This window comes from Dama dama, chromosome 21 (assembly GCF_033118175.1).
Source record: "Dama dama isolate Ldn47 chromosome 21, ASM3311817v1, whole genome shotgun sequence".
Taxonomy (NCBI): Eukaryota; Metazoa; Chordata; class Mammalia; order Artiodactyla; family Cervidae; genus Dama; species Dama dama.
Genome location: NC_083701.1, coordinates 75,631,278 through 75,658,715, shown reverse-complemented (window position 1 = coordinate 75,658,715; position 27,438 = coordinate 75,631,278). Strand labels below are relative to the sequence as shown.

General features: G+C 39.0%; 1 protein-coding gene across 1 annotated transcript in view; it reads left to right on the top strand.

The window, feature by feature from the left end:
• The window catches only part of RALYL (RALY RNA binding protein like), a 786,844-nt gene that overhangs the window by 8,377 nt on the left and 751,029 nt on the right, over positions 1-27,438 (top strand). The gene's annotated exons all lie outside the window — the stretch shown is intronic.

Below are 27,438 nucleotides of genomic sequence, written 5' to 3'. Positions count from 1 at the left end.
CAGTTATTGAAATATACCACACCTGCTGTTAAAGTAGGTTTACTAGCTGGCTCCTTAAAAGACTTCCAAGCAGTATCTCCAGAAGCAGTGAACACATCCAGTGCACAAGTCATGGTTTCAAAACACCATTTCCCATTCAAGGGGCCCAAACTCTCTGGAAACGTGGCCGATTCTAAGTCTAGGCAGAAAAAGTACCAGATGAGCCTGGCTTCAATCACTGTTCCGGGAAGCGAGGACATGCTCTCAAACAAATCAGGTTGTGTAAACCTTATGTGTTAACTGTAATGGTAACCAGGAGCTAGCCTGAAGGGCCTCTCAGTTGCCAAATTCAGATAAATTTGAGCATCAGTGGTTGTTGGTTCCCAAAGGATGTGAGTCGCTCAGTCCTGTCTGACTCCTGGCAATCCCATGGACTGTAGCCAGCCAAGCTCCTCTGTCCATGGGATTCTCCAGGCATGAATAGTGGAGTGGGGTGCATTCTCCAGGGGATCTTCCTGACTCAAGGATCAAACCCAGGATCGGCATTGCAGTCAGATTCTTTGCGGTCTGAGCCACCTGGCAAGCCGCAATGTCAGGTGAAATTAGTAACTGGCCCCTGGACCGGGAGGGCGAGGAGAGACTGTGGAAAGAGGCAGACCACTCCAGCGTGGTGCGTGGCTGTTTTAATCATCAGGACAACTTAGGTGCAAGGCGTGTCTTCGGCAGCTGCAAAGCAAATCAATTTCTGTATCTCCCTACCTACCAGGAGCTTAAAAGTTTGTTCAGGTCTCCCCCACTCTCTGGATGGCCATGAAACCTTTTGCAAACTGAAATGGTGTAAAGTGAAGAAGCAATCACCCTAGGACACGTCTTGCTAACAGCTGCATAAAATAAGTCGAGATAAAGCACAGATGCTCTTAGACACAAGTGAAGGTAGAGGGGCTTACTGCTGAGATTCCAAGTGCGGTTCCCGGGGAAGGAGCTCAACGGCGGCCCCCTCTGCTCTGGTCTGTTCCGCCTCTGTAAAGGCTTGATGCAAAATAACGAGTGCTGTTTTCGCTTCTTGCTTTTGTGCATAAAATGAAAATCCTTTTTGGATTTATTTCAGTTAGTGAAATAGGTACTAATGCAGGTCTTTAGTAAAAGCAAAGTGGGGGATCCCTGTATAGAAGCCTTCATGGGGTTCAGTCACCTCTCCTCCAGTCAGGATGTTCTCAACAACACTTGGCTCTCTCAAGACTGAGCCCTTGAAGGGGCTGAATATTCATCCCAAGGACAGCAGAGGGGACAGGAAGCCTCTGACTGTTTGGGTCCCACTCTAGAGCCACCCAGCGGTCACATGCCCTCAGTGAGCTCCTGGCACAAGAGTGACTGTGACAGAGAGTGCAGCGTTGAAGAAAGTCCGTGAGTCCATTGTGGTAGTCTCAGTTAAAAAAAATTAATAAATGATTCTGACAATAATTAAATTGAAATAAATGGTTAGCCTGCTTTTTAGGAGGAACTCTTGTCTAGTTGATGAAAGACAGCTCTTCTTTACAAAATGTGTAAGTTAGTGTATCTAGCAAATGGTAGAATGAGAAAATTTCTGTTTATAACTCCCAGTGAAATAAATGATTCAGGCAAGAATCATCACCAGGTGCTAACACTATTGGTTACAAATATTTTGAGGAGTAATGTGTTCTCCTGGTACTCAAGATTACTTAATTTTTAAAAATATTTTACTTATTTATTAATTTTTTGCTCTCGGGATTTTCCTTGCTGCACATGGGCTTTCTCTAGTTGCAGAGAGCAGGGGGTCCTCTTTTCTGAGGTTCTGGGCCTCTCATTATAGTGGCTTCTCTCATTGCAGAGTTTGGGCTGGAGAGCCCGCAGGCTTCACTAGCTGTAGTGCACAGATTTAGTTGCTCTGTGGCATGTGGGATCCTCCTGGAGCAGGGATTAAACCCATGTCCCCTGCATTGGCAGGTGGATTTTTCAACACTGGACCACCAGGGAAGTCCAAGTATTGCTTCTTAATTGCATCTGGCGTTTACCTTCTTAAGCATCTGCGTGATCAAACCCGGCATCGCTAATAGACAGCCCGACGCCATGAGCCTCGGAGGGATGCAGTCTGAAGTCTTCATTGTCATTTGTGAGATATTGTTGACGGAATGTTTGAGCTGAATCTAAAACCTGTCTTAACAGAGGATGAGCACCAACTCGATGGACATGAGTCTGGGCAAGCTCCGGGAGAGGGTGATGGACAGGGAAGGCTGGTGTGCTGCAGTCCTTGGGGTCACAAAGAGTTGGACACTACTGAGTGACTGAACAGAACAGAAAACCTGTCTAGGCTTAGTTTCTAATTTACGGAAAAATATAGGGAAAGTAGAACCTGTTAAACTGAATGAGGAAATACACAAATTCAAAGGGTATAGTACTTGTTATGGAAGATACCAGACAGGTGGCCTAGTCTCTTCAAAAGACATTGCCACTGTGGGGAGAGTTTTCTAGATTAAAAGAGACTAAAGACAACCAAGTACAGTTTTTGGAGATTTGTTTGATTTTGTGTATGTGGTGTTTTTTTGTTTTTTTTTTTGTTTTTTTAACAAAAGGCTGCAAAAGATCAAGTAAAGAATCTGAGTGCAAAGCAGGAGACCCCAGTTCTATCCCTGGGTCGAGAAGATCCACTGGAGAAGGGATGGGCTACCCTCTCTAGCATTCTTGGGCTTCCCTAGTGGGTCAGCTGGTAAAGAATCTGCCTGCAATGTGGGAGACCTGGGTTCGATCACTGGGTTTGGAAGATCCCCTGGAGAAGGGAAAGGCTACCCACTCCAGTGTTCTGGCCTGGATAATTCCATGGAGTGTATAGTCTATGGAGTCGCAAAGAGTTGGACATGACTAAGTGGCTTTCACTTCACAGAAGATCAAAATTGGGTTGAATTGGGAAAATTTGCCCATGGGCTAGCTAATAAGTGATATTAGGAGATGCATGCTGAATGATTTAGGGATAAATGCCATGATGTCTGCGGCCTAATTTCATGAGTCATGGTAAAATGTATATGTGTGCATGTGTATGTGTGTGTGTGTGTGTATGTGTGTAAAACATCATTTGTTAATAATTTTTGAATCCAGGAAGTGACTATGTAGGTTCTGTTGTATTATTTTTTCAGACTGTTTGAATATGTTCAGTAAAAGTGTTGAGAAGTCTGTTAGTTGCCATTGAGAAAAAAAAAATGTGCATATTAGGGTTAAATAGAAGCAGAAATCCATATCTGAGTTTCAGGTCCCATGGGGCCTTTGAATATATGAGACAAGAAGTAAATTTAGTTCAGCGTCAGTTGTAGAAATGAAATATTATTTAAGGGAGTAATATTATTGGTGTGTGTACTTGGCATGCTGCAGTCCCTGGGGTCGTGAAGGGTCGGATATGACTTGGTGACTGAACAACAACGGTGTTATTGGATGAAGGATGTATTTTTAAGCTATAATAAAGGAAATATGCATGTATATTAATTTCTTTCAGAATGGAATCTCCTTAACTAGAAGAGATAGAGGTATCGCAGAGGTGGAAATAATTTTCAGGGGTAAATTTCAAGATGTTCTAAGAAGGTTGGTATGATCAGTGGTAGCACAGGAAGACTGGTTACTTCTTAGAAGGAAGGGAGTTGGATCAGTTCATTAGTTAGCTAAACGCCTTGTTTATTCAGCCCTGTCCTGGAGGATGGAGACTCAGTGGTAAATACAACTAGTTAAGGGCCCTGTCCGCTGGGAGCTTACCGTCTAATGATTAGTTTCCTCAGATATACTCAAGGTGGTAGGTTGAAATTAACTAGCATGAGAGTAAGAATTTAGGGAATGTAGCAGAGAATATTCAAAAGATCCATAAAAAGACTCTACAGCCATAGGGAGGAACTTGGCAAAATTAACAATTTGTTGTTACTAGCTGACACAATTGCATCACTCTCTGGCAATAGCAAATGTAATCTGAATGGGTCAAGCAAACAGTTAAGTTTTCCTTAAGGATATTAGCAAGGCCTGCATGATGCAAAACAGAGAGCTGTGCTTTCTAGATGTAGTGGGTATTTCATGTCACAGTGATCATAAATCTGGGCTGGGGAAGGAGATGAGGAGACTAAGAACAGAGAAGATTTGAGAGCCTGAAGGTCAAGATGTAAACCAATAGTAGTAGGTTCACTGGTTCTAATAGGACGAAATAGGTATAAGGATGGATGGTTTTGATCAGAGGAGAATGTTGTATCTCCAGATTGTGAAAGTGGAGCAGAGTCAAATGACATGAACATGTTTCAAAGTTTCATGTGCATGCAGTTAACTGAGGCAGATGTTGCTGAGGTTGAGAAGTTGAGAAGTGTTGTGAGAAGAAGCTGAGTGTTGAAGGGGTAATTTTTAACACTTTTAAAAAATTCATATGGGGATGACAGGGAAGAAAGTGAAAATGAAGACCGAAACATGTGCTAAAAGGATCAGTGACATTCTTGGAGGTTTATGATCAACTGATACCGTAAAGGAATTTTTTTTTTCTTTTATGACTGCTGAGATTTTAGTCTTTTGGAACATTTTGAGGAGAGATGTAGATAAATAGTGTGTGTGTGTGTTTATCTTGTTTGCGTTTGATTAGATTTTTCGATAATAGAGAAATAAATTCTGCAGCCGAAAGATGGTTGCAGAAAAAACAGATACCGCGACCAAAAGTTCAGTGTTACAAGGATGTCCCTGATCAAAACCAGAGAAAAAAATATAGGCTACCATAGTTAGTACTTTATAAACAAAGCAGCAAATGATTCCTGTTGAAAAGAACAGTGCACAGTGTCTGTCTGGTATTATACTTCGGTGTCCAGTTCACACGTTCCTGTTTTTCATGAGGAGTCCAGTTAGCAGGCAGGTCGACTGTGGCTGTTGCTATTGCCAGATCAGTTGCTGCAGTGGCCACTGCCTCAGCCCCACTGTTAGATCATCCGTCCTGGACCAGACTGATGGCTGAATGCTTAGTCCTATTGTGCCGCATCTTTACAACACCCTGGAGGAATTTATCATGATCCCAGGTAGAGATCGGGAGGAAACTGAGGATCAGACAAGTGACTTGTCACATGTCTCAGAGCTGTCACGTTGCTGAGCAGAGACCTGAAACCCCAGACTTTTTGGACCCAAAACTTGTCAGCCCACTCCGGTATTCTTGCTTGAAGAATCCCACGGGCAGAGGAGCCTGGTGGGCTACAGTCCATGGGGTTGCAAAGAACACTTTGAGTTACACCCCCGTGCCTTATTTAAAATATGCAGGAAAAGAGACACTGTGACGTGTACATGGATAGATCAGTGACACTTTGTCACAGACACACAACAGCTCCCTATGTATGGAAGATTTAAAAACTCACGGTGCATTCAGTGAGAACTGTGCTGCTATACATGTTTCAATTCTTGTCTTCTTAGAGTTTTCTATAGTGTTTTGCTCTAGGCATAATTAGTGAGATTTTTGAATACTTGTTCATTCATTTAGCCAGTCCTCACTGGGAATCTACCATATCTAAGTCATTGTGTTTTAAGAGATTAAAGAAGTTTAAAAACAAGACCAAACATTGGACCTACCCTCATGAACTGACCATCTACTTGGAGAAGGAAATGGCACATGTGAAAAGTGACAATGCATGAATTATTAGAATTCAGAAAAGTAGCAGTGATTAGTTATGGTTCTTTAGGTCATTAAGGCACCTGCAAATTTTGGAATGGAGTGCCTGTCTCTTCTCAGTGACTTGGCAAGGTCCTTGGGTTGGGAGATTTGACAGTACTGTCTTGACATTGCTATCCAAAGTCAGGAATATATAGGTGTGTGCAGGGGAAATGTGTAGCAGGAAGAGATCAGAAGCCACAGAAAGGTTTAGAGAGGGCCATCTGGAAAGAAAGTTGGGAGATGACAGGAATCATGGGTTTTTGAGGAGACGAAGATGCCAGCAGAAAATTAATGTGTGAAACTTTGTATTTATATACATATTAGGCCCTAAAATTGAGCCCATTGTTTGGGGGAATGAACTTTGTGTTGGGATACTTTGAGATTATTCAAAATTTCAAATAAAAATAACTTATTGGATTCTCAAAAACAATAAAAACTGTAAAATGAGTTGAGAAATGCCTTGCTTTTTTCTCTTTTAGATGGATAACAATATGGCTTTATTAATAATTTAGTGAATCAATAACATGAGAATATGTTGTTTAATTTCTGAACTCTTCCCATCAGGTTTGCAGTCTTTTTTTTTTTTTCAAAATCTCTATATTTTCCTTCCCTATTCCTGACCTCTCTCCTGACATTGTTGCAGTCCTAGAAAAGAAAAATAAGGAAGAAAGGAAAGAGTAGAAGAGGGAGGAGGGGAGAGAGAGGAAGAGGCCGCTTAGCAGCAGGGACAAGCCTTCTCCAGGTCAGCACTGTCCAGCCACAGAGCAGGCCTCCACACACGATTTTACGTTTTAAAAAAGACAGTGAGAAAGCAAAGATTAACAAATCAAGCTAATTTTCATAATATATTTTATTTAACTCAGCCTGTCAAAAATTATCATTTCAATGAGTGATCAATATGCGATTATTTTTTGAGCAGACTCCTTTTGTTCTATTAAGTTTTTGAAATCCAGTTTGTGTTTTATAGCACAGAACTAGCCAAAGTTAAAATGTGGAGTGGTCACGTGTGTGAGGGGCTGCCCCATAGGGCCACTCAGATCGAGAGAGGTCAGAAGATCTCAGGACGATGTCATGTTTTTGAATTCCTTTTGGCACCTTGCTCCTTACCAGAGATTAGTCAGGACATAGATTCTCTCAATTCTAGCTATCACATTTTATTATGAAGCTGAACCGAAACACTTTGAAGTTCATTTTTACTAAAAAGTTATCCTAAAATATGGTCAGCTGGCGAAGAACGTCAATATCTATCCAATACGTATTTCCTGAAAATTTGCTTTTTAATTACTTTGTGTGTTGTGAGGTATGGCATAATGTAGGAGAACGGAGCTTTCGGTGTAGGAGCTTGCTTTAAGTGGTGACAAATTCCCTAAGAGGTAAAAATACATTTCTGGGTTAAAATGGTATCTTATTCTATATTAAATAAGAGGCTTAATTTTTCTAATTCCACTCACAAAATAGGTTTCTTAATACAATGAATAAAGTCAAACCAGGTTTTGTGGGCTCTGTGTAGAATGATGCATTAACTGAGGCACCCCAAGTTTGTATAATATCAAGCAATTTGTATTGACTCCGAGCTTTAAAGTGATTTAGTATCTTTGGTTGAAAGATACTAAATTGGTGACTTGTGAGTCACCAATAGTTTGAAATTATCAGGTGGGAAATATGATCATTGGGTTTTGTTTTATTATCTCTCATTGTTTCAGAGCGAAGCATGTATTTCCCTTTTAGGTCTTTCACGGTGTGTCCTTGTGTAAGTGAGGGCGAATATGACTGTGAGCACGTGTAAGAAGGTGGGGAAAGGATTGTTTGATGACAAACATCTTTACAAAATGCTGTTAGGAATCTAGTTGCCGTGTGGAATCAAATTTAGCGAGTAGTTCTCATTATTTTTGCCCATTTATTGGATACCATGTCTCTTTGTTTCTAAAAGGTGCCTGATATTAAATTTCTTTGTGTTACTATGAGGTGGACTTCCTGTTTTTGATATCCATGAAAGGAACTGGAAATACTCAAAGTGTATTAATGCCAGGTCTTGGGTTCTGAATTTTTGACTGAATATGCTGTGGTTTTGGTTCAGAAAACTACAAAAAATCATTAATTTCACAGTATTAATGAACACATGATATTTTTTCCCTTCATATCAAAAATACTCTTGTGAATTTAGTATCTTTATTCATCTAGTGTGCATTATTGGTCTAGCTATCAGATCTTCAATTAGGGGAATATTCCTTAGTTCCCTTTTGATCTAACAAGAAGCAGTTTAATGTATCTAGCAGGTACCAAAATTCAATAATCTCAGATACATTTATAGCACACTGGGAGAAAGGATAACTTTGGATTTGTTACAAATGAAAATAAGCGGTGTGGCCTTATAATTTCTTTTAATATTGGGAGTGAGCAGTTTGATATAGAATATTCAGTTCAGTTCAGTCACTCAGTCGTGTCCAACTGTTTGTGACCCCATGGATTGCAGCATGCCAGGCTTCCCTGTCCATCACCAACTCCCGGAGCTTGCTCAAACTCATGTCCATCGAGTCATTGATGCCATCCAACCAATATGAATAGAATATTATTCATTCTTAATATTGAAATTTTAAATTTTATGCTCTACTAGATGATTTTTCTCCAAATAATTAAATTTATGTACATACTATAAATATATAACTTTTTAAAATAAAATTTAAATAAAAATGCTCAAAACATCTTAAAGGGAAGCACTGTTCTTATAATAGTATTGATGTTGAAATTTTAATCACATTCTAGAGACAAGATTCAAAATTACATTTGCCTCCTTATTTATATTATTTGGTATATACCCTTTCAGTTTTTGTTTAAATAACTTATGATATAATTTATAATATATACTTGTAATTATATGATGCATTATATATTTATGTAGTTTATATGTAATAACCTCATAAATGTTTATATGCATAATCCATACAATTATTTATAGTGAAAACTTTTCTCCACTTAACCATATACTTTAAGTACACTGTCATTAACTATTATTTGCAGCCTAAGTTTAATGGTTGCGTAGTATTTCATTGTAGTAAAGTACCTTGCCATACTCCACTGTGAATATCTTAGTTGGTTATTTTTACTTTTTGTTTTGATTGTTATTTTAAAGAATGTGTATTCCCATATTTCCCTCTTTTTGTGTTTATTTCAGGGTTGTAGGATAGTATGCTTTTGATTTATATGAATTAATATACTTTTGGTTATACTTTTGGTGAAAACACACGTCTAGTCTTTCATCTGGTGTTCATTCAAGGAGTTTGTGTCCTTATCCAGCACTGGCAGATGAAACTGACTGGGTTGAACTTAGTTACAGATGAGATAAAAAACAAATTAATGTATAAGTAGTGTAAGATCTATCACAGGTATTTTTCAGGAACAATTTTTACAAACCGTAGATGATAACTCTAAAACCTAACCACCAGGAAATAGGCTATGTGATTGCATTTTGAAAAAAAACGTGTTTTTTTGTTTTTTTTTTTTTGCATAGGCAAAGACCTTTTGAACACTTAAATTTTAGAAATTGCCAAATATTTTAGAATTTAAAATTTAAAATGCTGTGTTGTTTTTTTCGTCGCTGAGTTGTGTTTGACTCTTGAGATACCATGGACTGTATCCCGCCAGGCTCCTCTGTCCATGAGATTTCCCAGGCAAGAACACTGGGGTAGCTTGCCGTTTCCTTCTCCAGGGGATCTTCCTGACACAGGGATCAAACCCGGTCTCCTGCATTGGCAGGCAGCTTCTTTAGCACTGTGTCACCAGGGAGACTCCCTGGTTTCTTAGTATTTTCACCACACATATATGCATATAATAAGTTTTGAGTACTGCAGTGGCTTATTAAGCACAAATAATAGCAATTTTTAGTAATATATCATTCACAGGTGAGAAGTACTTGAAACGTATTAACTTAAAAATACTATTACGTGGGAAAAGAGTAGAGACATTAGTACTTTTTGAAGTTGAAAATTATTTCCAACAACACAGTAAAGAAATATTAGATATTTTCAAAAGGAAGCGGATGGAAATGAGAGGGACACCTATGGCATCAACTTATTACTGAGGGGAGTGGGTTTTTTACTTGCCGTCGGGGCAGTGCCTGGTGCCTTGAAATTTTTTTCTAGACAGAAGCTGTTCGTATTCTCCTCTTGAATCCCACAGAGTTGCCAAGACGAGCAGGGTCAGCTGAAAAGAACCGGGACCATTTGGTGTACTGTAATTTATTGATTGATTTAATTTTTGGTCTGTTGTGTGAAGCACAATAGAATTCTGGAAAGTACAAGATGAAAATGGTAATTTTCTCTGAAGATTATCCTAAACTAATTTTAATTGAAGTTTTCAAATGGTTTTCTTTCATTTACTTATGGGTTAACTGGGGTTTTTTCCTATCACATTGTTGAGGACAATAGTCAAAAACTGTGCCACTCAAAATATAGTTTGTGGCCTGCTGGTTGCTAGCTGGGCACAGGAAATTGAAACTTCCTATCAATTTTACAGAATAATTTTATGTCTCATTGTATGTCTCTTTTTATTGTTCCTTATTTTTTCATTTTTTTTTAATTGTATCTTATAAAATACTGCTTTGCTATTGGTTGGGAATGAAAAAAAAAAGGTCATTCACCACAAGTTGGCTTCAGAAGCACTGGTACAAAACTTATTTAGCGCATTGTACTTATGCATTTTTAGTCCTTTCTAGATTATAAGCTTCTTAGAAATAAAGTCTATAATTCAGTCATTCACTGACTCACATTCATTCATTCATTCATTCATCAGTACTTGTCGGTTGACACAGTGTTAGTTACCAATATGTGTTTTAGTCACTCGGTCATATCCAACTCTTTGCGACCCCATGGACTGTAGCCCACCAGGCTCCTAGGTAATGGGATACTCGAGGCAAGAATACTGGAGTGAATAGCCATTTCCTTCTCCAGGGTTACTAACATGCCCGATAAATAAAGCATTGTCCTATGCCTCAACATCTCCAACTACTGTCTCTAGGAGAGTAGCTGCCCCAGTGTTTGTAGATCCAATAAACATTCTTAGAACTGCCGTATGACTGAAGTAAATATTTGTGTGTGTGTCCACTTGCAGTGTTTCTGGCTTTTTAAGCTTAGAGCTGTGTGCTCAGTCGCCCAGTCGTGTCCAGCTCTTCGCAGCTCCGTGGACTGGCTCACCGTACCCGTGGGGTGCTCCAGGCGAGGGCACTGGAGGGGGGGTTGTGCTCCCCTTTGCTTTCTGAGCTGGGGTCTGTCTGTCGTTAGATGATTCTGGTATTTTCTCAGATCTTTTGAGTGAACTCCTGAGAATCAGTCTCTGTATATTTTTCTTTTCTAGCTTCAGATTAAAATATTTAGAATAATATTGATGAAGTAAAATCTATAAATAATATCACATGATAGTCTCAAGATATTTTTTCTTACAGGAATTATATTCTGAGGCATTTGGTTCATCTTGAATGTATATAAACTTTCATTGTAACTCTGTGTGTTATTACTGGCTATAGCTTCTACCTGTTTATTTTACATAACCCTGATCCATATCAATTTTACCTGAATTATCTGTTTGTTACTTTCTTTTACAGAAATGTTATCTCACTGTAATGTGTTCCCAAAGTACCAGAGTGACATTTTGCTTTTTTATAGTATTTGGTAATTCTTAAATGTATCTTTTTTGTGCATGCCATATGTTCAACTGCTGTCTCAGATCTTCACAGAGAAAGATTATGTGGGTATTTCCAAAATCATTTCCAAAAATAATTTACTCTGAAAACATAATTTTAGTAAGCAAAAAGAGTATTCATTGTTACTAGGTTTAAAAAAGAATGCATAATAGCTATTTAAATTTTTCCAGTGAACTAGGAAACACATTGGTTTCTGAGGTTCATTGTTTCTTATAGTATATGCTACAATGCTTAGGATTTGATTATTTACCAATATGACCCTTTGTCTTATGTGTTTGGGTTGCTATAATTATACCACAGGCCAGATGACTTATAAATAACTGAAATTTATTTCTCACCGTGCTGGAGGCTGGGAAGTCTAAGATCAGACTCCTGGCAGGTTCTTTTCTGATGAGGCTTTCTTGTTCATAGACAGCAGTCTTCATGTTTCTTCCCCACACGACAGAAGAGGTGAGGGAGGTCTCTGCGGTCAGTTCTACAAGGGCACTGGTGGATTCCTAAGGGGTCCCCCGTGATAGTCACTTCCCCAAGCCTCGCATCCTAGGACTCTCACGTAGGGGGTGAGGGTGGATTTTACGGGGACATAAACATCCAGTCCATAGCACGGCTTCAGCTGATGTTGATTATTTTTTCTCACAAGGAAAATCTGTGTTGACCATTTAGCATATCTTCAAAGCCGTTGATCTCAGATCATGCTCTCAATATACCGTTATTGAACAGTTGCTACCTTGGTTCAAGCCAGCAGAAGTACCAACAGTTTTACTCCCCACCCCCATGATCGCTCTTGTCTGTGGTGTCTAAGGGTAAGATAAATCAGGATGAGGAAGGATATATGGTTAAATATAGGCTAAATCAACTACACCGAAGCCCTTTCTTGTTTAAGAATTAAGGGTTGGTCTATTTAAATTAGGATTGGAGAGGATTCCAAAAATATTGTAACCCGAGAACTCTGCACAGTCCCCCTCCAAACGTATGCAAGGGATTAAAAGGAGAAACCACTGCCGCTCTTCTACCTGGATCTTTTATCTTTTCATTATTCTTTGACTTCCACTGCAGCTCATTACTTCAAGGAACAAGTAACCTAGATTCAGTAAATCTTTGCTAGGGACTCTGGGGGCTAGAAATAGCAGGACTTTTCTGAAACACCAAGTTAGCAATAGAAAGAACAAAGAGAAATCCATAATTTCGAGACATTTATTTTTGTGAACCTACCTTAAAAATTGTGGTCAGAGAAGGAGAAAGAAATAACAAATTACAAGTTTTAATCCAGCAAATAAATGATGAGTATTATACTAGATCGTTAGGGCTGCCATTAACAAAATACAACAGACTAGTGACCTGAAGAGTAGAAATTCATTTTCTCACAATTCCAGAAGCTGCAAGTCCAAGATCAAGGCACTAGCAGGTTCAGTTCCCCAGGCCAGAATATTGGACTGGGTAGCCATTCCCTTCTCCAGGGGGTCTTCCCAACTCAGGGATCAAACCCGGGTTATTGCAGGTGGATTCTTTAGGAACTGAGCTGTCGGGGAGTCCTGATAAGGATTAATCCTAATCAGTTAATCCTAAATCAGTTCTTAGGGGTGTTGTGTAGTTGTGATGGTTCTTAATCCCTGCAGGAGGAGCATGCACTTTCCAGAAGGAGAGCTCTCAGCTCCTCCAGAAGGGAGAGCCTTGGAAAGAGCCTGCAAGTGTAGGAAGAAGACCTGTAGGTACTTCCTGCCCTGGCGTTTGCACTCATGTGACACTCTCTTTGACTCAGCCTTGGTTTCCCCATCTGTAGAAAATGGCATTAAATTCCTTTGCCCATTCTGATTATTTGGGTGATGGACAAAGATGAACATTTAGTGTTATTCAATTATATTATTTCTTATTTAAATGTGCAATTTCAAAGCATAAAGAATTTTTTTTCCTTTTTTAAAAAAGATTAGTTTAATTAGAGGATCATTACATTACTGTGATACCATGGTGGTTTTTGCCATTCATGTTGATGGATGGCATGATGGATGGCATGTCCATTGACATGAATCAGCCACGGGTGTACATGTGTCCCCAATCCTGAGCCCCCTCCCACCTCCCTCCCCACCCCATCCCTCTGGGTTGTCCCAGAGCACTGGCTTTGACCTCCCTGCTTCATGCATTGAACGCGCACTGGCCATCTGTTTCACAGGTGGTCATATACATGTTTCAGTGCTCTTCTCTCAAATCATCCCACCCTCGCCATCTCCCACAGAGTCCCAAAGTCTGTTTTTAATGTGTGTCTTTTTTGTTGCCCTGCATATGGCATCGTTGTTCCTATCTTTCTAAATTCCATATATATGTGTTAATATACAGTCTTTGTGCTTCTCTTTCTGCCTCACTTCACTCTGTATGGTAGGTTCCAGTCTCATCCACCGCAATAGGATTAACTCGGGTGCATCCCTGTTGATAGTTGAGTACCATGCCGTTGTGTAAAAGTGCCACAGCCTCCTCACCCACTCGCCGGCCAGCGGACACCTAGCTTGCTTCCATGTCCGGGCTATTGTAAGCAGTGCTGCAGTGAACACGGGTGTACATAAAACATGAGGAAGTTTTAACGCCGGGATCACAGATAAGGCTGCAACCAGCCCTTTGTGACCCAAGAGGGCTCTCTGGTAGCGTGGCTGCCTGCGAGGAGCGGCTCTGTCTGTTGATGAGTCTTTTGTCTCCAGCATTCTGCATCTAGCTCCCCCGGGGTAAAGAGATATGTAAGAAGGAACGAGGCCATTTAAAATGTTGGAGGATTCTGTTGACTACACGAAGTTCCCCTCCCTTTGGGTGTTATGCAGTGTTCTGCTTTAATTTTGAATTAGAGAAACCTGTTGCATACACGCACACAAAATGGTAATAAATAAAATGTTACAAAAGAGCTAACTAACAAATACTGCAAACATACTCCTTCCCCTCGGAAAGCTTTCCGTGTCAGATATACCAGAGAGACTATTTTTTCAAGAGGTGTTGTCTTTTGGGTACTTGCTGACATCCCACAGATTCACATGTCGTTTTCAAAACAACACTGCTGCTGACTGAACAAAGCGTCACTGCTGACTCTGTGGGTCTTTCACTGGCCACTTTGTGGCCCCAGATGTGAGTTCCGTGAAAGCTTTTCGGTTTAAATTCTGGTGCATTGTGCAGAGCACATCTTTCAAATCAGACAGATCTGGGCTTACATACAGGCTTTGCATCCTAATCTCTAAAAGCTTCCTTTTGTTGTCTGCAAAATGGGGAGAGTAGCATCTGCCTCTGATGGCTGCTGTGGGCCTGAACTTTCATAAACTGAACCACCGCGCGATAATGTTTTTAATCAAGGATGGCTTCTGCCTTTTAACTCAGTGGCCTTGCATCCAGTTTAGAAGCATCTGGGAGTTGAAAAAAATCCTCTGTGCTCTGACTGTGGCCTTGAAACTCAGATTCCTGGAGATTTAGGGTGGAACTTGGAAATCTCTGTATTAGAAGTTCCCTGTTTTTATTTTAAGGTGCTTTGGGGGTGTTAATCAGTGCTATAATCCTATCAGGTAAATAAAAAATATTACAACGTAGGTTCAGCATTCTGGTGTGGTGTTCTTTGACCTTTGCACCCCCACGCATGTGTGTGCATGAATGCATGTGTATGTACATGTGTATACGCACAGGCATGTGTTCCAATGCAATGAATATTTTTGAATAGGCAAGTCTCATTATTTGTACAACATGCTCCTTCTTTGTATTGTCATCTTACTCTCAGTTGACAATCTCTATTGTGTGATTGTAAAATAAGGCAGCTACTTTTCTCCTCTGGCAAAACCTATACAAAGGCACTTATTAAAGAGGAGTATGACAACCTCATTCGAATAAGTGTCTATCTGTAAGCTGACAACTTTGGATTGACAATACAGATACCAGGGTAGATATTCTGCTGTGTTATAATGAAAATGAATCTCACTTCTTTATATGCTGTCTAGTTTTGTAGTCTCAGAATAGTACACGCTTTATCATACACTTGTATGTGTATATATATCCTCTAAATTATTTTTCAAAATTTAAAAATTGCTTTTATAGATTCTCTGCATTGACAGCTGATAAACCTAGACAGTGTATTAAAAAGCAGAGACATCACTTTGCTAACAAAGGACTGTGTAGTCAAAGCTATGGTTTTTCCAATAGTCATGTATGGATGTGAGAGTTGAACCATATAGAAGGCTGAGTGTAGAAGAATTGATGCCTTCGAACTGTGGTGCTGGAGAAGACTCCTGAGAGTCCCTTGGACTGCACGAGTTCCACCCAGTCCATCCGAAAGGAAATCAACTCTGAATATTCACCAGCAGGACTGATGCTGAAGCGCAAGCTCCAATCCTTTGGCCATCTGATGCAAAAAGCTGATTCATTGGATAAGTCCCTGATGCTGGGAAAGATTGAAGGCAGGCGGAGAAGGGTGTAACAGAGGATAAGACGGTTGGTTGGCATCATTAAGTCAATGGACATGAGTCTGAGCAAACTCCAGGAGATGATGAAGAACATGGAAGCCTGGCATGCTACAGTCCATGAGGTTGCAAAGAGTCAGACATGATTAGCAACTGAGCAACAACAACAAAACCTTTGAGTCTTATATTTAACATTTTGATAACTGGTGTTCAATACATTATAGATTTCTCATGATGGATATTTTTTAGCAGCCTTCTTATCTTCCTGTAGTAGACCTCCATATAACTAGTGCCAGAATGAACTGCTTTTTTCTCAATTAATGGGTCATCCATTAAAAAACTATCCCATTTGCCTCCAGAAAACACAAGAAGGCTACTAGGATGTAAGCAAATTATATACAAGTACTTACTGATAAATCCAAGCAGAAATTAAGTGTACATCATCTGCTCTTCTGGGTCATTCCCCCTACCAGTGCAGAAAATGGAGAGATGCTTGTAATGTATGGTATTTATATTTTGTTTTCCTCTTGAGCAGAATCCAAGTTGTAAGGCTCTGGGTCACTGAAAGTTTATTTTGTAACTGGCTCAACAGTTTTATAGTTTTATTTTCATAGTCTTAGTTCTTTTTTAATCAGACTGTACTGATCATGCTTACGTGAGAGACACACGTACATAGATTATTCATTTCACTGCTTGCATAAATTGCATTATTAGCACCGGCATCATAACCCACTTTGTCTACCTCAGGTATGGTGGGCAGTGCTATATAATGACTAGTGCAATCTCTGTATTGTTCATATAATTCTAGCGCGTGATAGTGGAGTTGTGTATGATGCTTAAATGCTGGTTTCCTCCTTAATGCATCTGGTAATTTGCATTGAGCAGTGAAGATGAGCAGTGCCCACTCCTGAATACCATCCATGTGCCAAGTACTCCGTAGTTGTTGTCTCTAGAATTGACACGATCCCTGAAAGGTAGATGCCTTATGACCCCCATTTTATAGATGATGGAACTGAAAGTTTAGGTCACTTGCCCTATGTCAGTTAGCAAGTAGCAGGGCAGAGATTTGAAACCATGTGTGTGTGACTTGTACCTGACCGCTTTCTTGTGAGCAGTACTGTTTTATTATCATAACCTCCACTTCACATTTGCTGTTACTCAAATATCCTAAGAATCAGATTCCCCAGCGTTCCTTGGTTAATTCTCTAGCAGCTCATCTTGATTTGAAATGTGCAGCTCCTGGCTTTCAAGTCCCAGCTTGGACTGGGGCCTAAAATGGTCTGTTGAGTGTTTGGTTGTGTAAATGACTGTAGCAACTTGCCCGTCTTCTCCATCAAGCTACTGAATAGTAATGTAATTAGATCCAGCGCTTAGATTTTGCTTCCTCCCATGATGTTTTTATCATTTGGTGATTAGATTACAATGTCAGTGATTAGCATGCATAGCTTCCCCACTCTAAGCAATAAGAAACTCTGTATTCTATGTTTGAGGGTGGCTGCTGGGTTAATCCACTAAACCGCCTGCACCTTGATCCGAAATGATGCACTGATGAATGGTGATGAATTCTATGAAATTCGGGAAGCTGCTGTGTTGGCTGACGTCAAGATGTGTTATGATTTGATATGGCTGGGTATAAATGTTTACAGTCAACCCAGGAAAATATATTAAGGATATAGAAAAGAGAATTCATGGATCTGGAGAACCATCTGTAGGGAAAAATCTATGGAGATAGTATTTAATAATAATAATAACAACATTCTCAAAAACGTTTTTAGTGCTTGACTAGTTTTTACTCTCCAAGCAATATTCTAGCATATGTCATGCATTGATATCTTCAGTAATCACAGTAAGCGTTGAGGAAATTGAAGCAGAGGGAAGGTAAACCCAGGTCACAGAGGGGAAAAACCAGCATTGCTGCTCAGGCAGTTTTATTCCAGATTCTGTGTTTGTCTGTCGTTGTTGTTGTTTTATAGCAATGCTGTGGAGATATCATTGACATATAAAAATTGTGTTTGTTCTAGGTGTATAACTTTATGTTTTGGGTATATAACTTGATGTTTTCATAAACATACAGGCTGTGAAATGGTCACCACACTCAAGGAAATAGTCATATCCATCACCCTGAGACTCTTGTGTTCTTAACCATTGCGAATTCTGTCTTACAGAAAACCTCACGTGGATGTAAATGCAGTTCTGAATATAAAATGCAGATTTAATTTCCATGAGGATACTATACAGAGATTAATAATTCTAAATATAAATTTTGAGTGAAATTATGTTCTCTGGGAATTACTGAGTGTTGTTTCCTGGCCAAAAAAGTAGAAGTTTTTATACATTTCACTTTTTTTTAACATGAAAAATGCTGTTGTAGCCATCTGTCTTGCCATCATGACGTTTGCTGTCCTCTGCTTCTTTACGTATTATTTTTTGAAAACTACATGTAACGAGTAAATGGGTGGGATCCTCATAATCCCTTTGTATTTGGGGACAGGTGGTGTTTTCTAAACCTATTAATAAGGAGATTAATCACATAGATGTGTAATGAGTAGCACAGATCACCAGCAAGTGAATCTGAGTCACAGAAGGAGAACACACGTTTGGTCTCTGAAGAAGCAAAGGCTATTGCATCATCCAAATCTTGATGACACAGCTTCTCAGGCTTCAAGAACCAAGCTTCCGGAACGTGTCTGGGGCGCTGCCGGTGGCGGGCGGGGAGCGCAGTACCGGGGCTGCCCCGGCCGGGTCCGCCTCTGCGCGACCCCGCGGCCCGCGGCCCGCGGCCCGGCCCTGGGTGCGCCGGCCGAGGGCCCCGGACTGGGCTGCGCTGCCTCCGCCGGCGTAGTCCAGGCAGCGGAAATGTGAGAACTATGCGAACACGAAAGCTCCTTCTGAAAAACAAGACATAATTTCAGTATCTCACTAAAAGAATATTCTCTGTGAACTTCTGAATGTGTACTTGAAAGCGATCATTATTCTCTTAATCATTCTTTTTTTCAACTGCCTTTTCATATTTTGAGATACCCTTGTATTGGCAATTTTTATCATGAAGAGTTTTCTAAGAAGATTTAGTTATGTAACAGAAATGGCATTTCAATAGTAATTAAGTAATAAGAAAAAAATCTCCGTTTACTTCAGTCTACCAAAGTACATTTCTTTTAGCCTCTAGACATTGTTCTTTATGCTACGCCTCAAGAATTATTTTCCTTTTTTCTCCTTATTTTCTGGGTTATTCTAAAAATAGAGATATAGTTGGTTACTCTCTTACTGTGTGAAAATAGTTTTTGCATGTAATAAAAAGTTGTTATATATGTAAAATGATTATTATTTTGAAACACTGCATCAAATTTTACATAAGGGATCCCCATTTTTCTTAAATTTATTTTGTTTGGAATAAGTAGATTATGTTTTCCTCAAAAGGAAATTATGCATGTGTGTGTGTGTATGTATTTCTGGTTCAAGATAAAAGCAATCACTTAAAACACTGAAACGATGCAAATTAAAAATCAGCTTTCATAAATCTATACTTGTCATTTTAAAAATAAATCCATGACATGATTTTCATATGTTTGCCACTATTATACTTTAAGGAATATAGTAATTGCATATTTGGATTTGGATTCTGTCCTCAGAGTATGTATCTGAATATTCACAATTAATATATTCTATGGAGTTATGTGTAAAATAACTGTCAATGTATGTACCATGAATGTACTCAGCATATTTTGTTAGTGTAAGAAGGATTTCCGTGTAAACAAAAGTATACCTCTTTCACTGGTATTTTTGGAAGTTGAATGAAAATAGTTCAACAGTTTAATAAAACAGATTTGTCATTGTTAACATTCCCTTTCCCCCACCCCCTGCATTATTAACACTACTTCATTTTCTTTGTCTTTAACTAGTTTAATTTGCTATGGCTGTGGTTCATTATTGTTATCAATTGTCTTGTACCGAATACTTTAGGTCTATTATGTACAGAATATGCTAAATTAGGCCATATTACAGTTGTACCCTTGGGTGGAAAAGATGAGGTAAGGTAATCAGACAGCTTATAAATCAACTTTGAAAAATGAAAATTGATAAGTTGCACAGAAGAGATTTATGTTATTTCATATATATAAAATAGGCAGTAGAGATTTGGTATGTTAATATGTTCAAACTTTCATTTTATTTGCAGAATTTTTATAGAGTAAGATGGAATATATGTTTGTGCTTTATCAAGTTTATATAAATTAAGTAGATAATGTATTTGCATACATCTTCATATTTGATGTGAATGCAATCACATATTTACCAAAAAAACCTATTTAACTGAATATTTCTAAAATACTCAATAAAATTTATCTTGTCTTTTCAGCAGCCTGTTAAAATTTTCAAATATTGTGAAAGAAGTAATTTAGTTAACGTGTCATATAATAGTTACAATAACATATAAGTGTATATATGTATATATGTAATAACATATAAGTATATATATGTAATAACATATAAGTATATATATGTATATACATATATATATATATTTGGGGGCTTCCCTGGTGGCTCAAAGTAGAGAATTGCTTGCCAGTGCAGGAGACACCGAAGACGTGGGTTCAATACCTGGGTCTGGAAGATCCACTGGAGAAGGAAGGGCAACCCACTCCAGTATTCTTGCTGGAAAATCCCATGGACAGAGGAGCCTGGCTGGCTATAATCCATGGGGTCACAAAAAGTCATACGTGACTGAGCATGCATCTATCTATCTATCCATCTATATTTGAGACCAGAATTATTTGAGACAAGAATACATTGGGACATTTTTATTGAATTGTATGTTAACTCTCTTCCCAGGAAAAATATATGTGGTATGATTAACTCAGAGATACTCAGAAGGTGGTCTGTGGGACCACAGTTACTTCACAGGTGGTTTGTTTTGGGTTTGCCAGGAACCAGAATCTGAGAGTTAATGTTTAAGTACCTTTATAGCAAAATGACAGAGTAATTTTTACAAACTGAGTCTGATTAAAATTTCCTCATCCATTCCCAAGATTGCAGTGAAGAACATGGACAAAAGATCCTTAAAGAACATTTTAAAAAATGATTCATTTGAGTAGCTATGCATGTGGTACAAACACACAAATAAATGGTACAAAAGGTATAAAGCAAAACTGAAATCTCCCTTTTTCTCACTGTATTCACTTCTTAGAAGAAACTCTACCAGCTACTATATGAGAAAATGTATATATTTTATACATTTATACATATGAAGACATATATTACAGAAATTATTCATGAAGTCAGAATTTATAGTCTCAGCAAAATACATGAAAGTAAATGATTGCTTCTGTAAATAATGCCATGCATTTACACTTACCAATAAGTTATGTTAAAAGCATCCTCCCTGTTAAGATATTACCCTAGGAGTAGTTATCTCTCTGGTACACATGAAAGTGGGCCTTACATGTTGAACACACATATATGTATTTCTGAAAAAAATCAAACATTTTGCTAAATCATGCACTAAAATTTATAAGGCTTATGGGGAAAATGGACCTAGGTTTTTTAATCACTCAAGGTCTATATAACCAGTTCATGAAGAAAAATAACAGTTTTAATAGAAATCTCAGCACAGTTAAAAAGAAATGTTATTCCCAATAAATGAAGTAATAGAACAGATGTAAAAATTAACCTTAAAATTGATGGAGGTGACAAGTGGAAGGAGGCAGGGATGGGAGGGATAGAGCTGTGAAGTTATGCAGACGAGTAAAGAGCACAAAGGTCAGGAAGAAGCGTGCAAAAAGCACATTGAAGACAGTATCTGAGTCAAGAGCTTCCCTGGTAGCTCAGCTGGTAAAGAATTCACCTGCAGTGCAGGAGACCCTGATTCGATTCCTGGGTCAGGAAGATTCCCTGGAGAAGGGACAGGCTACTCACTCCAGTACTCACGGGCTTCCCTGGAGACTCAGACAGTAGAGAATCTGCCTGCAATGTGGGAGACCTGCCTTTGATCCCTGGCTTGGAAAGATCCCCTGGGGAAGGTCATGGCAACTGACCCCAGTATTCCTGCCTGGAGAATCCCATGGACAGAGGAGCCTGGCGGGCTTCAGTCTGTGGGGTCACAAAGGGTCGATAGGACCGAGTGACTAACCGCAGCACAGCATCTGAGTCAAAAGGATAGAGGAGGCGTGATACATTACAGAATTCCTGCCGCTTGAAGCTCTGCTGATGGACTTTGTGTTCACTTCTACTTGGTGGCATAGATCCTTAACTTCTTGGGCAAATAGTTAGTGTTGTTGTTTAGTTGCTAAGTCGTGTCCCACTCTTTGTGACCCTATGGACTGTACACCATTACCAGGCTCCTCTGTCCATGGATTTCCCGGGCAAGATTATTGGAGTAGGTTGCCATTTACTTCTCCAGGGAATCTTCCTGACTCAGGGATCGAACCCTTGTCTCCTGCATTGGCAGGTGGATTCTTTACCACTGGGCCACCAGGGAAGCCCCCAAAGTAAGTGTAAACGAGTGCTGTTGTCAACTTGAATAGTTAAACAGCCAAGAGTGAGTTTATTCAGGAGTAGCCAGAGGAATTGCAGTTCAGGGTATTAGAACTGTGGAGGGCCACGGGCAGTCCAGAGAGCAAGGAAGGGGAGCTTAACTTTTTTAGGGAAAAGGGGGTATTTGGGGGCACAATATATCCAAAGAGCTTCCCAGGTGGCTCGGATGGTAAAGCGTCTGCCTGCACTGTGGGAGACGCAGGTTTGACCCCTGGGTCAGGAGGATCCCCTGGAGAAGGAAATGGCAACCCACTCCAGTACTCTTGCCTGGAAAATCCCATGGACGGAGGAGCCTGGTGGGCTACAGTCCATGGGGTCACAAAGAGTCGGACACGACTGAGCGACTTCACTTTCACATCCAAAGAGTCCATTCAAGGAAGCACGGAGACCTCTCATTGGTTGGGTTACTACAGTCTCTGATTGGCTGGGGTGTCACTGGCAGATAAAATTTTGTTCTTCCCTGTGGTTTAGCAGAGTAGGCAACCCCGTCTGGTTGGAGACGTAGGCCTACTGTCTTTTCCTGTTTGGAGTCATTGAGGATTCGTGATGGATCGTGAGAGTCCCCCCATTTATGTGATGAGGGGAACGCTGTACGGTAGCAACGACATGAATGCCCTGTTCCGTCCAGTAGCCACACATGGCTCAAGAACACTTTAGATGTGATTACTGTGCAGAGAAACTGAATTTCTAATTTCATTTAATTCTAACTTATGTACATTCAATCCCTTCAAGTAACCAGTGGCTACCAGACTGGGCACTGCAGGCATAAACCCGTTGATTTTCACGTTATACTAGTATCATTATCCTATTCACTTATCCGTATGAGCTAATTCAGATTCCAAATAGAGATGGCGCATCTGATCAGATGGATCTTGTAACCAGTTTTCTATGTGATTGTCCTGAAAGAAGATGGAACTAGCCTACATATTTAGGTGCTAGTAGATTAATGTCTATAATAGTAGCACAAAGGGTTGTGATGCCTTAGAAGCCTGCTCATCACTGAACACCGCTTAGCCTCTGAGCTTGTGCAAACTCTCTGTGTCATTAATCTGTAAATCTTAACCTTCCGCAGGTAAGCTCTTTCAGAACTGTGATCCACTTAGGGTGTCCTTGTTTCTCTGAATAATCAGTCCAGACAAGCACATTTTGCATTTTAATTTGCTGTGTGAGTTTAGTTTTTAAAACTACCATGCCTTTTAAAGTCAATGTTTTCTATTACAAGAGAGACTATTATAATTTCCAAAACAAAAGTTGTTTAGGAAATGCATGTTAAAAATCAATTTTGAAAATGTCTTAAAGTAGTTAAAATATACTAAATATTAAATAATGTTTGAAAAAAGTTTTTCTTTAGGTTTCATGTGTACAATACTAAAAAATTATCAAAAGAAGATGACAAATTATGTAATGTTAAAGAACTGGAGGCTGACACTTAAGCCTAGATCAGCAATAATGAGAAGGAAATAATCATTAGTTAAAATTGAGAATATGCATGTTTTAAACCATTCATATCTTGGTCTTACATGTGTTTTCTTTTCAGATTTGTACAACTTGGACCATGTATAGCAGGACTTCTCGACCCACTTGAAAAATGGAATGCTTATAGTAGATCATTTTTGGAAATAGTTTTTCTCTCACTATTTGATGTTTCATAAACATGCCTGTTTTGATATGCTCTGCATAATCAGGCTGCAAAATAATGGTTGAGAATAAAACTAGTGGGATATTTTATAAGCTAGTCCTCTGCACTGATCCAATAGGATAAGCACTGTATTAACATGTTTTCTGGAAAAAATTAGCCTCCTTAGAAGAGAGATTTTGAAACATTTTACTTCACCATTTATGAAAAGTATGGGCAAGTCACAGCCATTTCTCGTAAGTGGCTAGTGTAGTCACTGACAATTTATTCAAGCCACTGTCCAAGTTGATAGCAGTGGGGATGATAGTGTTTAAGTCTTTGTGGAGAGGGACGTGTAACTCTTTATAATTGGAGAGCAGCTAGTTAGGTTATCCCAGTAGAAATATTGCCCACATGATATTTTGCAGAATGATAGCTTCCTGGTATTCTCATCCTTACGCCACCTGTGACTGTCAGAAGTATTTTTATTGTATGCACTGATAAGCGGAAAATGCTGTCAGTTAAACAATGCCATGTTCTCAGTTGTGTGATATGACTTTCTTTCAGAGATGTTAAGCAGTGAAGAATATGTGCCTTAAATGTTCTAAAATAGGGCAATAATTTGATTACAAAAATCCTCTGGTGCAATAGTTTTTTGCAATACTGCAGACTGACATCAGGGTAGCCTTTCATGCCCACAGGTTAGAATTGGGGACATTTCGCTCCCTCTGAAGGCTTCCCCGATGGCTCAGTTGGTAAAGACTCTGCCTGCAATGCAGAAGACCCCGGTCTGATTCCTGGGTCAGGGAGATCCCCTGGAGAAGGGATAGGCTGCCCACTCCAGTATTCTTGGGCTTCCCTGGTGGCTCAGCCGGTAAAGAATCCACCTACAATGCAGGGACCTGGGTTTGATCCCTGGGTTGGGAAGATCCCCTGGAGAAGGGAATGGCTACCCACTCCAGTATTCTGGCCTGGAGAATTCCATGGACTGTGTAGACCATGGTGTTGCAAAGAGTCGGACATGACAGAGAGACTTTCACTTTCAGTTTTTCCACTGCCCCTGAAGAATGTCCCCAGTGTAGGTCTGACGTAGGTTCCCTTCCTCTTGGCTTCTACCAATTGTGTGCAGCTCTGAGGAAGCCTATCTCAACAACCGATTTATTGCCCTTCTCTACCTACCACATGGTTTCTGAGCCTCCAGGGCGTATGATAAACTTACTCAAATGTGTTGTATTGTGCCCAGTGCGTGGTTGGTGTTAAATGACTTTTTCACAAAAGAATGCCTGGATGAGCAATAAATAGAAAGGGTGCTGATGACGTAGGATCCACAATACCAAATGAAGGTCCTCTTTAAACTCTTCCAGCAGGCTAACGGCATGATTTTCCCACATCTGAATCACAGTTCAGTGACATTTTCCAGTTATCCTGGAACCTGTAACACTTGGTGCACACCCTTAGATCATGCAAGGTCAAGCTGAGGCCTGGAGTTCATTGCAGTGAACATAAATTAAAAACTATAGTCAAGGAAAGTTGAGACTTTGTCATTTGTGGGTTTTCTGATTTTTTTTTTTTTTACTGTAATTATCAGTTTGCATTTTTCACTCACACTTTGTGTTAAGTGTAACTTAAAATGAATAGAACACCTCTGTGGTTTTTCTTTTTTCCTTAACAAAGTGGGGAAAGTAAGCACATTTTTCTCAAGGAAAGTAAACGAGGATGTGTGGTGTAGCACTGAACATGTGAACCAAAGAAATAAAAAGAAATTCTAATATTGAAAATTATTATCTTTAGGTGGATCTCACACAGAGAGTAGGCAAGAAATATAACATTAGCGCCAGGTTAGTGATCTCCCTTTCCTCCTAAAAGGTACTGATAACAGGAGATGCATGCAGACATGCAAAGAGGAATCCTGGAATTAGTCAAACTTTCTTCCTGTGCCTAGATGGTATAGAACAACAACAAAAAGAGTCCCTTGGTTTGTTTTTTTTTTTTTTGGCTGTGACAGCAATAACAATTCAATGTTTTTCGTTGCATTGATATTCCTAACCCAGTCATCTAAATGAGTGTTTGGTTAGGGTACTCTGGAAACTTTGGATACATATCTTCCTGTTTGATATGTGTTATCCAGGTGTTCCTAACAAGGTAGATAAGTCTGATTAGATAATCTATTGATTATCTGATTATGTGGTTATCTACTCTATTATCACCTCGTTAAAATATTGTATTACTGATTTAAGAGATTAGTGCTGCTACTATTATAAGCAGTTATGCCATCATAAGTTAAGACCACAGAAACTTGTTTGTTCCATAGTAATATATTCAGTCATTCAGTTTGTTATCTATATAAGTGTAATGATTTTGGAATGATTTGACTTGATATAATATGTATGGTTTTACTGTGAATCAAAGACAGTATTTCTGCATATGGCAGAATGCGGTACCTTTTGTCCCCGATGAATCGACAGCTGGAATGCAGATAAATTTTTGTAACACTATCTTTTGGGAAATGTTTATCCCAGAAATGATTGATAGAGAGCATGCTGTTTTTATTTTTCTTGAATATTTGGTAAATGATAATAAAAAAAGAAGAAAAACAATCCACTTCCAAATATCTTCATGATTTTTACTTAAGAATATAAATTTTATGGACACATAATACATATTTGAAACAATTTCCATATTAACCAATATTTTATTTCCACCAGGTGATGAAACTAGCCACTCATTTTGAATTTCTTTTGCAGTGAGTTTTGTGCAACTAAACCAAACATGAAGAACAATTTCTATAAACCACAGTCCAGAAAAATTAAATAGAATTTGTACATAAATGATTAGAAGTATGTTATTAATATAACTATTTTTTCCTATACTTCATTAAAATTTATCTCAAATGTTTTCTTTATTCATCTAAAGTGCACTGTCTTACTAAACCTGAATAAACTGCAAGTCATTTAAAACATTCTACTAATATATCATGATATTTGCTTGTATCTTGCTGAACCCTTTACACAACACCATCTTCCACACTTTTAGGTGAGGTGAATATATTTATCTTGCATTTTCTCCTAATGATTTGGTTGACTGTAAAAGTACAATAATCACGGTTGCCTTGGAGTAAATAGGCTTTGAGATTCATTAACCAGCCTCAGTTATTAATCTGAGAATGCATTTATTACTTTGCATATTACAATGCAATGGGGAATATTCATTAATTAGTTCCATTGGAAGGTTTTGGTACCACCATAAACAACATTTTAAAAATAAATTAATCTTATATGAACACAGAGAGTAGAATATATACAAAATATACAGAAAAGAAACAGAACTGCTAGTAATTATTTTCACATGCATAGAGGGACAAGTATTACTCAACAATTCACAGGAATGGAGGTAACAAGGGGTAGAATTTGATCCAGAGGAAGTCAGCAGTGTGTGAACTTGGGGAATCTTGGGTTCAGATACTTATTGTATTGGTTATTAACAATGAAATCTTACTTTTCTTCTCTAAACCTGGGCTGCATCCACATATCATGGAATGATGACA